The 11,255-nt window shown below is 38.6% G+C and overlaps 1 non-coding gene across 1 annotated transcript; it reads right to left on the bottom strand.

Moving 5' to 3' along the window:
- Nucleotides 1-2,904: 2,904 nt before the first annotated feature.
- On the bottom strand, nt 2,905-3,011 carry LOC122293111. Its single transcript, XR_006237166.1, has one exon. It is a non-coding gene; the product is annotated as a small nucleolar RNA R71 (small nucleolar RNA).
- Between the last annotated feature and the right edge of the window lie 8,244 nt (nt 3,012-11,255).

Below are 11,255 nucleotides of genomic sequence, written 5' to 3'. Positions count from 1 at the left end.
CCCACCGTTTTTATATGGACATTAATATTTTTATTGTTGTTTCTCATCATTCTTAGAGCAGAGTAGAATATTGGACTTGGACCCACCACATTTCAATACAAGGAAAGTCATTCCAACGCCAAAGTCACCGCCAATCGCGAACTAGAGGCACCCCTTTGCGCATTGCAACGAATCGGACTATAGCCTGTTCCGTTTACACCGTTTTCCCACGGGAAATCTCATGAAATACATCCCACATTTAGGTTCGTAACTCAGTTCTAGAATTTTAGCCCACAGATGCCATACCATTGGTTTTCCTCACGGCTAAGATGTGCCATACACCCCTTATGTAGCCTTGGTTAAGCTCGTAACTGGAGTTAAGGGCATTCATCAACTTACAAGTGGTTAATCATCTTTAAACCTTCTTCCAAACTAAATTTCAATTTTAATTCTTTCTCTCCTTTTTTTTATGGGCTTTATTACTCTTATTGTTTTGTTTTGCATCGTTGTTTGACTAAATTACACGATTAGACTTGATACACCACATTTCAATACAAGGAAATTCATTCCAACGCCCACGTCACTGCGAATTGCCACCTAGGTGCCCCTCGATGTCCATTGCAGCTAATCGGACACAACCCTATGCCGTTTACACCATTTTCTTAAGTAAACTAGTAGCAAATGCATCCCACCTTAACTGTCGAAACGCAATGCTTGCAATGGACGAATTGACTCAAAGAAACCCTTTTTGTCCTTCATTCCTCCAATTGTAAACCACAGCTGCCATACGATCGGTTTCCCTCAAGCCCAAGATGTGCCATACTCCCCTTATCTTGCTTTGGTTAAGCTTGTAACCGGAATTCAAGTCATTAATCAACTTACAAGTGATTAGTCATCTCTAAAACATGTTTATAGATTGATTTCCTTCTTAATTCTTTTCCACCGTTTTTATATGGACATTAATACTTTTATTGTTGTTTCCAATCATTCTTAGAGCGGAATAGAATATTGGACTTGGATCCACCACATTTCAATACAAGTGATGGCTTGCAATCCGCTCGAGCGAATTCAGGCAGATTCAAACGCTCGACTGCCGCTCGACAGGGAGCTCGAGCGGGTTGCTGAAAAATGAAGATCGCTCGAGCAGAGACATTGGCCGCTCGAGCGAAATCAGGCAGAGTCGAACGCTCGTTGTGCGCTCGATAGGACGCTCGAGCGAAATCAGGCAGAGTCGAACGCTCGACGCGCGCTCGACACCCCGCTCGAGCGAACATCGTATTTTGACAGATTTTAGGTTTTCCGTCGTGGGACCATATAAAAGCCATTTTTCACTCTAGAGCCGCGAGTTTTTGACTAGAGAACACTCTTTGGGAGAGAAAAACATAGCTAGAGGGATTCAAATCATTTGTTTTGGAGACGGAATTCCAATTTATTGCACGTACGTTGGATTCATACACGAGCACGGATGGGAGAAAACGTTGGGTCGTTCCCTTGAGCTTTTGACGACGAGTTGAGGCTGCAAGGAGGATTTTTCAGTGTTTATTTTCTTCTTCCCATCTTCTCAGAACAATTATGGTGAATTCGTTTATGTTGAATTCTATTTCTAGCATGAGCTGAATTTTCTTTATTCTAGGAAAACGATGTAACCTATTTCCGAACTATGCTTGTTTGTCCATGCTAATTTAATGCAATTCTCTCTTTGTTTATCTGATTTATTCTGAGTTTAATGCTTCTAATTAACTGGCCATTGATTAGATGATTATTAATCTTGTGATTTGCTATCGAAAGAGGGAATCATAGGGTAGATCTTGGATATTTCAGCATAGGTAAGTATAGAGATCGAAAGACTTGTATGAACCTGTGTAGTAATTAAATCATTGGTCTTATTGCGTTCTTGATTATTTAATTTGCATACTCTTGTGTGAATTGATAAACTAGAATCACTTCCAATTGACTATCGAAAGAGGCTTTTGGATGAATTAGAGATTTGCTAATAGACAAAAGAGGTTTAAGTTAAATTAGCTGGATGAGAAAAGCATAGTGAAGAATTATGGTGAGATCGATTTCCTAGAAGTTTTCTTCCCTATTGAATTTGATCTTTGAAAGTCAGTTTTATTTTCTTTGCTTATTTCTCTTTGAGTTGATCTAGTTTTATTTGCAACTACAAAAACCTTTGCGATTCCTCTAGATAAAATTGAGATTAGTATAATTTTGGTATTTGGCAAGAGTAAGGTACCAATCCCTGAGGACGATACTCTTCTTACCACTTTATTATAAAACTACGATACTGTGCACTTGCAGTTTTGCACAGGTCAAGTTTTTGGCGCCGTTGCCGGGGATTGATTTATTCTTATTCTTTTTGTCAATATCGATACAAAGTAATCTTGATTTTAATTTAGAATTTTGTTTTAATTTGTTCTACAGGTGTGTTTTTGACATTGGATGTGCCGTACTAGATCTCGTGACGTTATTCCTGTTGATCCGGAGATTAAAAGAACTCTTAGATCACTAAGAAGAAATAAGATACTAGCTATGGCTGAAGAAGATCGTGAGGTACTACCACGCACCTTGAAGGACTATGTGCGGCCAGTTGTGAATGGAAAGTACTCGAGCATAATGCGCCAGCCAATCAATGCCAACAACTTTTAGCTCAAACCAGCTTTGATTAGCATGGTGCAGCAGGCTCAATTCAGCGGATCGCCACTGGATGATCCCAATATTCATTTGGCTATGTTTTTGGAGATTTGTGACACTATGAAGATCAATGGTGTTACTGAAGACACCATTAGACTGAGATTGTTTCATTTCTCTTTGAGGGACAAGGCTAGAGGTTGGCTACAATCTCTACAACCGGGAAGCATTGTTAGTTGGCAAGACATGGCTGAGAGGTTTCTTGCTAAATTCTTTCCTCCTGCAAAAACAGCCCAACTCAGGAGTGAGATTGGCCAGTTCAAGCAAAATGATTTTGAGTCACTCTATGAAGCATGTGAGAGGTATAAAGACTTGGTTCGACGTTGCCCACAACATGGATTGCCAGATTGGTTGCAAGTTTAGATGTTCTATAATGGGTTAAATGGGCAAACTCGAACTATAGTTGATGCTGCTTCTGGTGGAACTCTGATGTCGAAGACAGCTGAAGGTGATACTGCACTTTTGGAGGAAATGGCCTCAAACAACTATCAATGGCCAACTGAGAGGACTTTGGCTAAGAAGGTTGCTGGAATTCATGACTTGGAGCCGATAGCAGCTCTTTCCGCTCAAGTAGCTACTCTATCTCATCAGATTTCAGCCTTGACAACACAAAGGATACCACAAAGTATAGAATATGTAGCATCTACAAGTATGATAGTTCCAAGCAATGAGGCGAGTCAAGAACAAGTTCAATATGTCAACAATCGGAACTACAACTATCGTGGTAATCCTATGCCAAATTACTATCATCCAGGGCTTAGAAATCATGAGAATTTGTCATATGGAAATACCAAGAATGTGTTGCAACCTTAACATCCTCCAGGATTTGATAGCCAACCAAGCGAGAAGAAGATTTCACTTGAGGATGCCATGGTTTCCTTTGTTCAGGAGACCAATGCAAGGTTTAAGAAGACTGATTCAAGGTTGGACAACATTGAGACTCATTGTAGCAATATGGGAGCCACTATGAGGAATCTTGAAGTGCAAATTGGGCAACTAGCCACTACCATCAATGCCCAACAAAGAGGAGCTTTTCCAAGCAACACTGAAGTGAATCCAAAGGAACAATGCAAGGTCATCACACTTAGGAGTGGAAAAGAAATTGAGAGAGCACCATTAAAGGAGAGCAAATCCACCCCTACCGCTAAGAACAATGGCCGGTGGTACCAAAGAGTGAATCTGGAGTTGATAAAGAAAAGATGCAGAAAAATACTCAGGAGTTGAAGCAATTACCTGAGCATCTTCACTATGCATTCTTGGGTGATAGTGATACATTTCCAGTGATTCTTGCTACATCACTCACACCTGAAGAAGAGGAAAAGTTGCTGCGTATATTGAGGGAGCATAGAACAGCCTTGGGATGGACTATTTCTGACATAAAAGGAATAAGTCCCTCCATTTGCATGCACAAGATTTTAATGGAGGAGCTTTACAAGCCAACAATTGAGCACCAAAGAAGATTAAATCCAGCAATGAAGGAAGTAGTAAGAGCTGAAATTTTGAAACTCCTTAATGCTGGAATTATAGATGCTATTTCAGACAGTTCATGGGTAAGTCCAGTGCAAGTTGTACCAAAGAAGGGTGGAATGACGGTAGTGAAAAATGAAAATAATAAATTCATTCCTACAAGAACGGTCACGAGATGGCGTGTATGCATGGATTACCGCAAGTTGAATAAAGCAACAAGGAATGATCATTTTCCACTTCCATTCATTGATCAGATGTTGGATCGATTGGCTGGGTACTCCTACTATTGTTTTTTGGATGGTTATTCAGGGTATAATCAGATTGCTATAGCTCCTGAAGATCAAGAGAAGACTACATTCACATGCCCATATGGGACGTTTGCTTTTAGGAGGATGCCCTTTGGATTGTGCAACGCCCCTGCGACATTTCAACGTTGCATGATGGCTATCTTTTCTGACATGGTGGAAGATATAATGGAAGTATTTATGGATGACCTTTCAGTTTTTGGTACATCTTTTGATCATTGTTTGCATAACTTAGCTCTTGTTTTGCAGAGATGTGAAGATAAGAATCTGGTCCTGAACTGGGAGAAGTGTCATTTCATGGTTCAAGAAGGGATCGTGCTGGGCCATAGAGTGTCATCCAAAGGAATTGAGGTGGATCGAGCCAAAATTGCAACCATAGAGAAACTACCACCTCCAAAGAATGTGAAGGGAATCAGAAGTTTTCTGGGACATGCGGGATTTTATAGAAGATTTATCAAAGGATTTTTCTAAACTCTCTAAACCTTTATGTAATCTTCTTGAGAAAAATTCTGCATTTGACTTTAATGTTGTTTGTTTGCAGGCCTTTAATGCACTCAAGGAGAAGCTAATTTCAGCACCAATTGTGATTGTACCTGATTGGAGTCAACCTTTTGAAGTTATGTGCGATGCAAGTGACTTTGCAATTGGAGCAGTGTTGGGGCAAAGGCGAGACAAGCTGTTTAGAGCCATCTATTATGCAAGCCGGACATTGAATGAAGCTCAGTTAAATTATACAACAACTGAGAAGGAGATGCTTGCTGTGGTGTTCGCTTGTGACAAATTTCGGTCCTACCTCATTGGGACAAAGGTGATAGTGTTCACTGATCATGCAGCACTTCGCTATTTGTTTGGCAAGAAGGATGCTAAGCCTAGGCTAATTCGTTGGATCCTCCTTCTTCAAGAATTTGATTTGGAGATTCAAGACAAGAAGGGAAGTGAAAATTTAGTGGCTGACCATCTCTCTCGGTTAGAGCAAGAGGAAGAAAGACTAGATTCAGTGGTCCAAGAGGCATTCCCTGATGAGCAGTTGTTTGCATGTGAGATCAAGCTTCCGTGGTATGCTGATATTGTTAATTATCTAGCTTGTAAAGTTTTACCACCTGATCTTACTTATCATCAACGTAAGAAATTTTTGCATGATGTGAATCACTATCTTTGGGATGAGCCTTTGTTGTTCAAAAGATGCCTTGATCAAATCATTAGAAGATGTGTGCCGGAAGAAGAGATGCAAGACATCCTCCATCATTGCCATTCCTCATCATATGGAGGACACTTTGGAGCTACCCGTACAACAGCTAAGGTACTTCAAAGTGGATTCTTTTGGCCTTCCATTTTTCGTGATAGTTACACTTTGGTAAAAACTTGTGACCGGTGCCAACGTATGGGAAATATTTCAAGGCGTCATGAGTTACCAATGAAAGGTATCTTAGAAGTTGAGTTGTTTGATGTTTGAGGAATAGATTTTATGGGGCCTTTTCCTCCTTTTGGTTTTGCTTATATCTTGCTAGCAGTTGACTATGTGTCAAAATGGGTGGAAGCAATTGCTACAACAACAAATGATGCAAAGGTAGTGCTCAAATTTCTGCACAAGAACATATTCACAAGATTTGGCACTCCACGAGCTATTATTAGTGATGAAGGGACTCACTTTTGCAACAAGTTGTTTGAGAATCTTCTGTCTAAATATGGTGTGAAGCACAAGATAACACTTGCTTACCATCCTCAAACTAATGGTCAAGCTGAAATTTCAAATAGAGAGATCAAGAACATCCTTGAGAAGACAGTCAAAATCAATAGAAAGGATTGGGCGAAGAAGCTTGATGATGCTTTGTGGGCATACCGTACAGCCTTTAAAACACCTATCGGGATGTCTCCATACCGGTTAGTGTTTGGAAAGGCATGTCATCTTCCTGTAGAGTTGGAGCATAGAGCTTATTGGGCTGTAAAAAAGTTTAACTTTGATTTAAAGGCAGTAGATGAAAAGCGACTTCTTCAATTGAATGAGATGGAAGAGTTCCGGAATGATGCATATGAAAATGCAAAGATCTATAAAGAAAGGACGAAGAAGTGGCATGACAAACAGATTCTTAGGCGAGAGTTTGCTCCAGGACAACAAGTTTTACTCTTCAACTCACGACTCAAACTCTTTCCGGGAAAGTTGAAATCAAGATGGACGGGTCCTTATACAATTCATGAAGTTTCCTCTTTTGGAGCAGTAGATTTGATGGGCCCCAAGGTGGACCAAGTCTTAAGGATCAATTACAAGATTAAGAGCCACGAAGATTAAGGGAGCAATGCAAGAATTGGTGCAATCCAATTGAGATGAAACTAGCAAGAGCCCAACACACATGATGGGCTCGAAAGAATGAGAACCAGTTTTGATCCACTTAATCCAAGCTATGGAAGACACGACTTGAGCCGATTGTTATTAAAGACCATGGACTTATTTATTTCATTGAAATGACTTATTTTATTAGTCAAATGAATTATTCTAGAATAATTGGGCTTGGGAGATGTCTAGCCCTTATGTCTTATTTCTAATGAATTAGGGTTTTTGGGAAGGCCTTGTATTTTGGCCAAGCGCATATTCGGAAAGTTATTAATTTATGTGAACTAGGGTTTTAGAAGTTACTGTAGTGCGGCACTGTTCACGCTACAGTACCCGCGGCACTATTCCTTTAGGGTTTTGGGAATTGTTTATTTAAGGCACTTGTAGCCTCATTTGAGAGGTAAGACATTTTTTATTGAATTTTCATTGTGAGTGAGTTTTCTCCTCGTGTTCTTAATTGAACTCTTGAACTTATCAAAGGTAAATCACAACCTTTGTGGCGTTCCTCCTTGTAATTTGGGTTCTTGAGACGGGATTTCATTGGGTCTAGATTTTAATATAATCTAGGTTCTTGGAACGAGATTTCAACGGTTCTAAATTCTCCATCCATAGACTTGAGTTTGGCGTTCTTGGGTTTGTTTTCCAATATTGTGTTGGGTCTCAAAACGAGTCGATTGGGGTTCACATCATTTGGTATTCAGAGCAAGGTTTCCAATCAGGTCTGATTCTATCTTTTTATTTATTGTATTGTTAATTCTAGGGCTTCAATGTTCTAGAATTGCCCAAAAAAAAAAAAAAAAAAAAGCACAAAAATTCGTTTTTCCTAGGGCTGCCAAAATTTGCACCATCTAGGGTTTCATTGATTTCCTTCTATTTCCTTGCCAATTTGTATGTGTTTGAATTCAATTGTTTGATTATCACAATTGAATATTCCTGTTTGTGGTTGAATTTTTGAGAAAAGAAAAGAAAAAGAAAAGAAAGGAAAAGAAAAGAAAGGAATAGAAAAGAAAAGAAAAGAAAGGAAAAGAAAGGAAAGGAAAAGAAAAGAAAAGAAAGGAAAAGAAAAAAAAAATTCGAAAAAAAAAAATTTCAAAAAAAAAATGGGACAGAGAAGGAAAGTAGAGGTAGCATATTCAGTGGTTGCTATATAGTTACAATAAAAGAGAAAGAAAGAAATTTGTTGATTGGGTCTTGTCCTTAAAGGGGCTGAATTACCTCTTGTTACCTCTTTCTAGTTGGTATCTTCTCTTATAGTTACCCTTCCATTCCAATAATTTCCTTGATTCCCTTGTCATTTTATTCATTCCGTGTTTCTCTTGTTCTTGTTTCTTGGATCTAATTATTAGTTGGGATAAAACAAGGTTGTATTGCCTTGATTTAGTTCAATTAGTTTTGAAAGAACTTGAGTGGGAAAACTCTTGAGGTAAAAGGCAAGAGAGTGTGAGATCATTATCGGGAAAAAGCCAATTAAGAGTGAAACACGAGTGGAGTGCCATTATTTGAGTGTAAACACGTGAGGGAGAGCGTGTGAGGTCTTTTTCCACTAACATTCTTTTTTGTGCAGCACATACAATGTCTCATTAAAGTGTCTCATAACCAAAGGGGATGTCAGACAATTCATTCTTTTTGTTACAGTCCATGCAACAAAAGTTTGAAAGGTTAAATTTGAAGTTGGGGGAAGTGATGGATAAGATGGAACAACAAGGTGCATTGATTAGAAATTTGCAAAGTGGGAGAGATAGGAGGAGATGTGAGCCTAGTATTGAGAATAGGTACAATAAGAATGAAGAGTATGGCGAGTCTCTTGTTAGGCGTGCTCCCAATACAGAATTTAAGATGGATGGTATAGAGCAGCAAAGAGAGAACATTTTTCGTACCAGATGCCACATCAACAACAAGGTATGTAGTATGATTATTGATGGAGGGAGTTGTACTAATGTTGCTAGCACTACTTTAGTTGAGAAATTGAATCTACCTACTTTGAAACACCCTAAACCATACAAGTTGCAGTGGTTGAATGATTGTGGGGAGGTTAGGATAAATAAGCAAGTGCTAGTTTCTTTTTCAATTGGGAGGTACAAGGATGATGTACTTTGTGATGTTGTGCCTATGCATGCTGGCCATATTTTGTTGGGGAGGCCGTGGCAGTGTGATAGGAGAGTGATCTATGATGGGTTTAGAAACATGTACAGTTTTGAAAAGGATGGAAAAAGAATCAAACTTGCTCCTTTAACTCCAACACAGGTCCATGAGGACCAACTGAAGTTGAAAGGTGAGGTTGATCAAAAAAGAAATAGTGAGGCCAAAACCTCAAGAGAAGGAGAGAGTGAAAAGAACAAAGAGAGTGAAGAAAAAATAGAGAGTGAAAAGAATAAAGAGACTGAAGCAAAGAGAGAGAGTGAAAAGAAAAAAGAGAGTGAAAAGGAAAAAGAGAGTGAAGAAAAAATAGAGAGTGAAAAGAATAAAGAGACTGAAGCAAAGAGAGAGAGTGAAAAGAAAAAAGAGAGTGAAAAGGAAAAAGAGAGTGAAGAAAAAATAGAGAGTGAAAAGAATAAAGAGACTGAAGCAAAGAGAGAGAGTGAAAAGGAAAAAGAGAGTGAAAAGGAAAAAGAGAGTGAAAGAAAAAAAGAGAGTGAAAAGAAAAATGAGAGTGAAAAGAAAAGCTGGAGTGAAGAAAGTGAGAGAAAAGCAAAGAGAGAAGTGAGTTTTTATGCTAAGGCGAATTTTACTACTAACGGATTTAATGAATCTTTGCCTAGTATTGTTATCTCTTTGTTGCAGGGATATAAGGTCGTAATTCCTAGCGGAGTGTTTAGTGGATTGTCATCTATTAGAGAGATAGAGCATTACATTGATTTTATACCAAGTGCGACAATCCCTACTCGACCTTTCTTTGAAGAACATGAGTCCTTGACGCACTTGAAAGGACACTGTAAGTTGAATAGAATGCATGACAAGTGGGTGCAACTCATTGAGACATTTCCTTATGTAACTAAGTACACACAAGGTAAAGAAAATTTTGTGGTTGATGCTTATGCAAGAAGGTACGTCCTTGTCATCATTATAGATGCAAAGTTATTGAGACTTAAATATGATAAGAACTTGTTTGTTAATGATGATGGCATGACTAGTGTGTATGGAGTACGTAAGAAAGCATCGTTTTCTCATATATATAGACTAGATTGGTACTTGTTTAGAGAGAAAAGATTTTGTGTGCCTACTAGTCTTATGCGTGAGTTGCTTGTGCATGGATGTGGTCTGTTGGGAAATTTTGATATAAAGAGGATTTTAGACGTGTTGGATGACCATTGGTGGGAGTACTACTTACCATTCATTGAATTTGCATATAATTGGAATGGTCATTTTGGTACAAAGAAAACCTTAGATGTGTTTCATGAACGTTTGTGGGAGTATCATTTGCTATTCATTGAATTGTTGGATGAACATTTCTTTTGGCCTAAGATGAAAAGAGACGTCAATTGCATTTGTGGCATGTGCATTACATGTAGGAAGGCCAAGTCTAAGGTTTTGCCACATTGGGTGTATACACCCTTACCCGTTCCTAGTAAACCATTGGTAGGCATATCTATGGACTTTGTTTTGGGGCTGCGTACAACTAAAAGTGGTAGTGATTCTATTTTTGTGGTTGTGCATAGATTTAGTAAAATGTCACATTTCATTCCATGTCATAAAATTGATGATACCACAAACATAGCTAACTTATTTTTCAGGGGGATAGTGCGACTTCATGGTGTACCTAGGAGGATTGTTTCTAATACCCAGCTCTTATGCACTGTTCTTCATAAGAATTTAAAAACTTGGGAGGATTGTTTGCCATTTAAAGAGTTTGCATATAATAGGACGTTGCATACTACTACTTCATATTCTCCTTTTAAAGTTGTTTATGATTTTAATCCACTTACTCATTTAACTCTAATACTTTTGTTTGTGGATGACAGAAGTAGCTTGGATGGACATTTCCAAATTCTTGATAAAATTAATGATATTTCATACCTAGTGGATCTTCCAGGTATGTATCACGTGTTTGCTATTTTCATTGTTACTGATCTTTTTCCCTTTGATCCAGGTGGAGATTCGAGGTCGAATCCTTTTGAGGAGAGGGGGAATGATGGGCCCCAAGGTGGACCAAGTCTTAAGGATCAATTACAAGATTAAGAGCCACGAAGATTAAGGGAGCAATGCAAGAATTGGTGCAATCCAATTGAGATGAAACTAGCAAGAGCCCAACACACATGATGGGCTCGAAAGAATGAGAACCAGTTTTGATCCACTTAATCCAAGCTATGGAAGACACGACTTGAGCCGATTGTTATTAAAGACCATGGACTTATTTATTTCATTGAAATGACTTATTTTATTAGTCAAATGAATTATTCTAGAATAATTGGGCTTGGGAGATGTCTAGCCCTTATGTCTTATTTCTAATGAATTAGGGTTTTTGGGAAGGCCTTGTATTTTGGCCA

This window comes from Carya illinoinensis, chromosome 13 (assembly GCF_018687715.1).
Source record: "Carya illinoinensis cultivar Pawnee chromosome 13, C.illinoinensisPawnee_v1, whole genome shotgun sequence".
Taxonomy (NCBI): Eukaryota; Viridiplantae; Streptophyta; class Magnoliopsida; order Fagales; family Juglandaceae; genus Carya; species Carya illinoinensis.
This window is presented reverse-complemented; position numbering and strand designations above follow the sequence as displayed.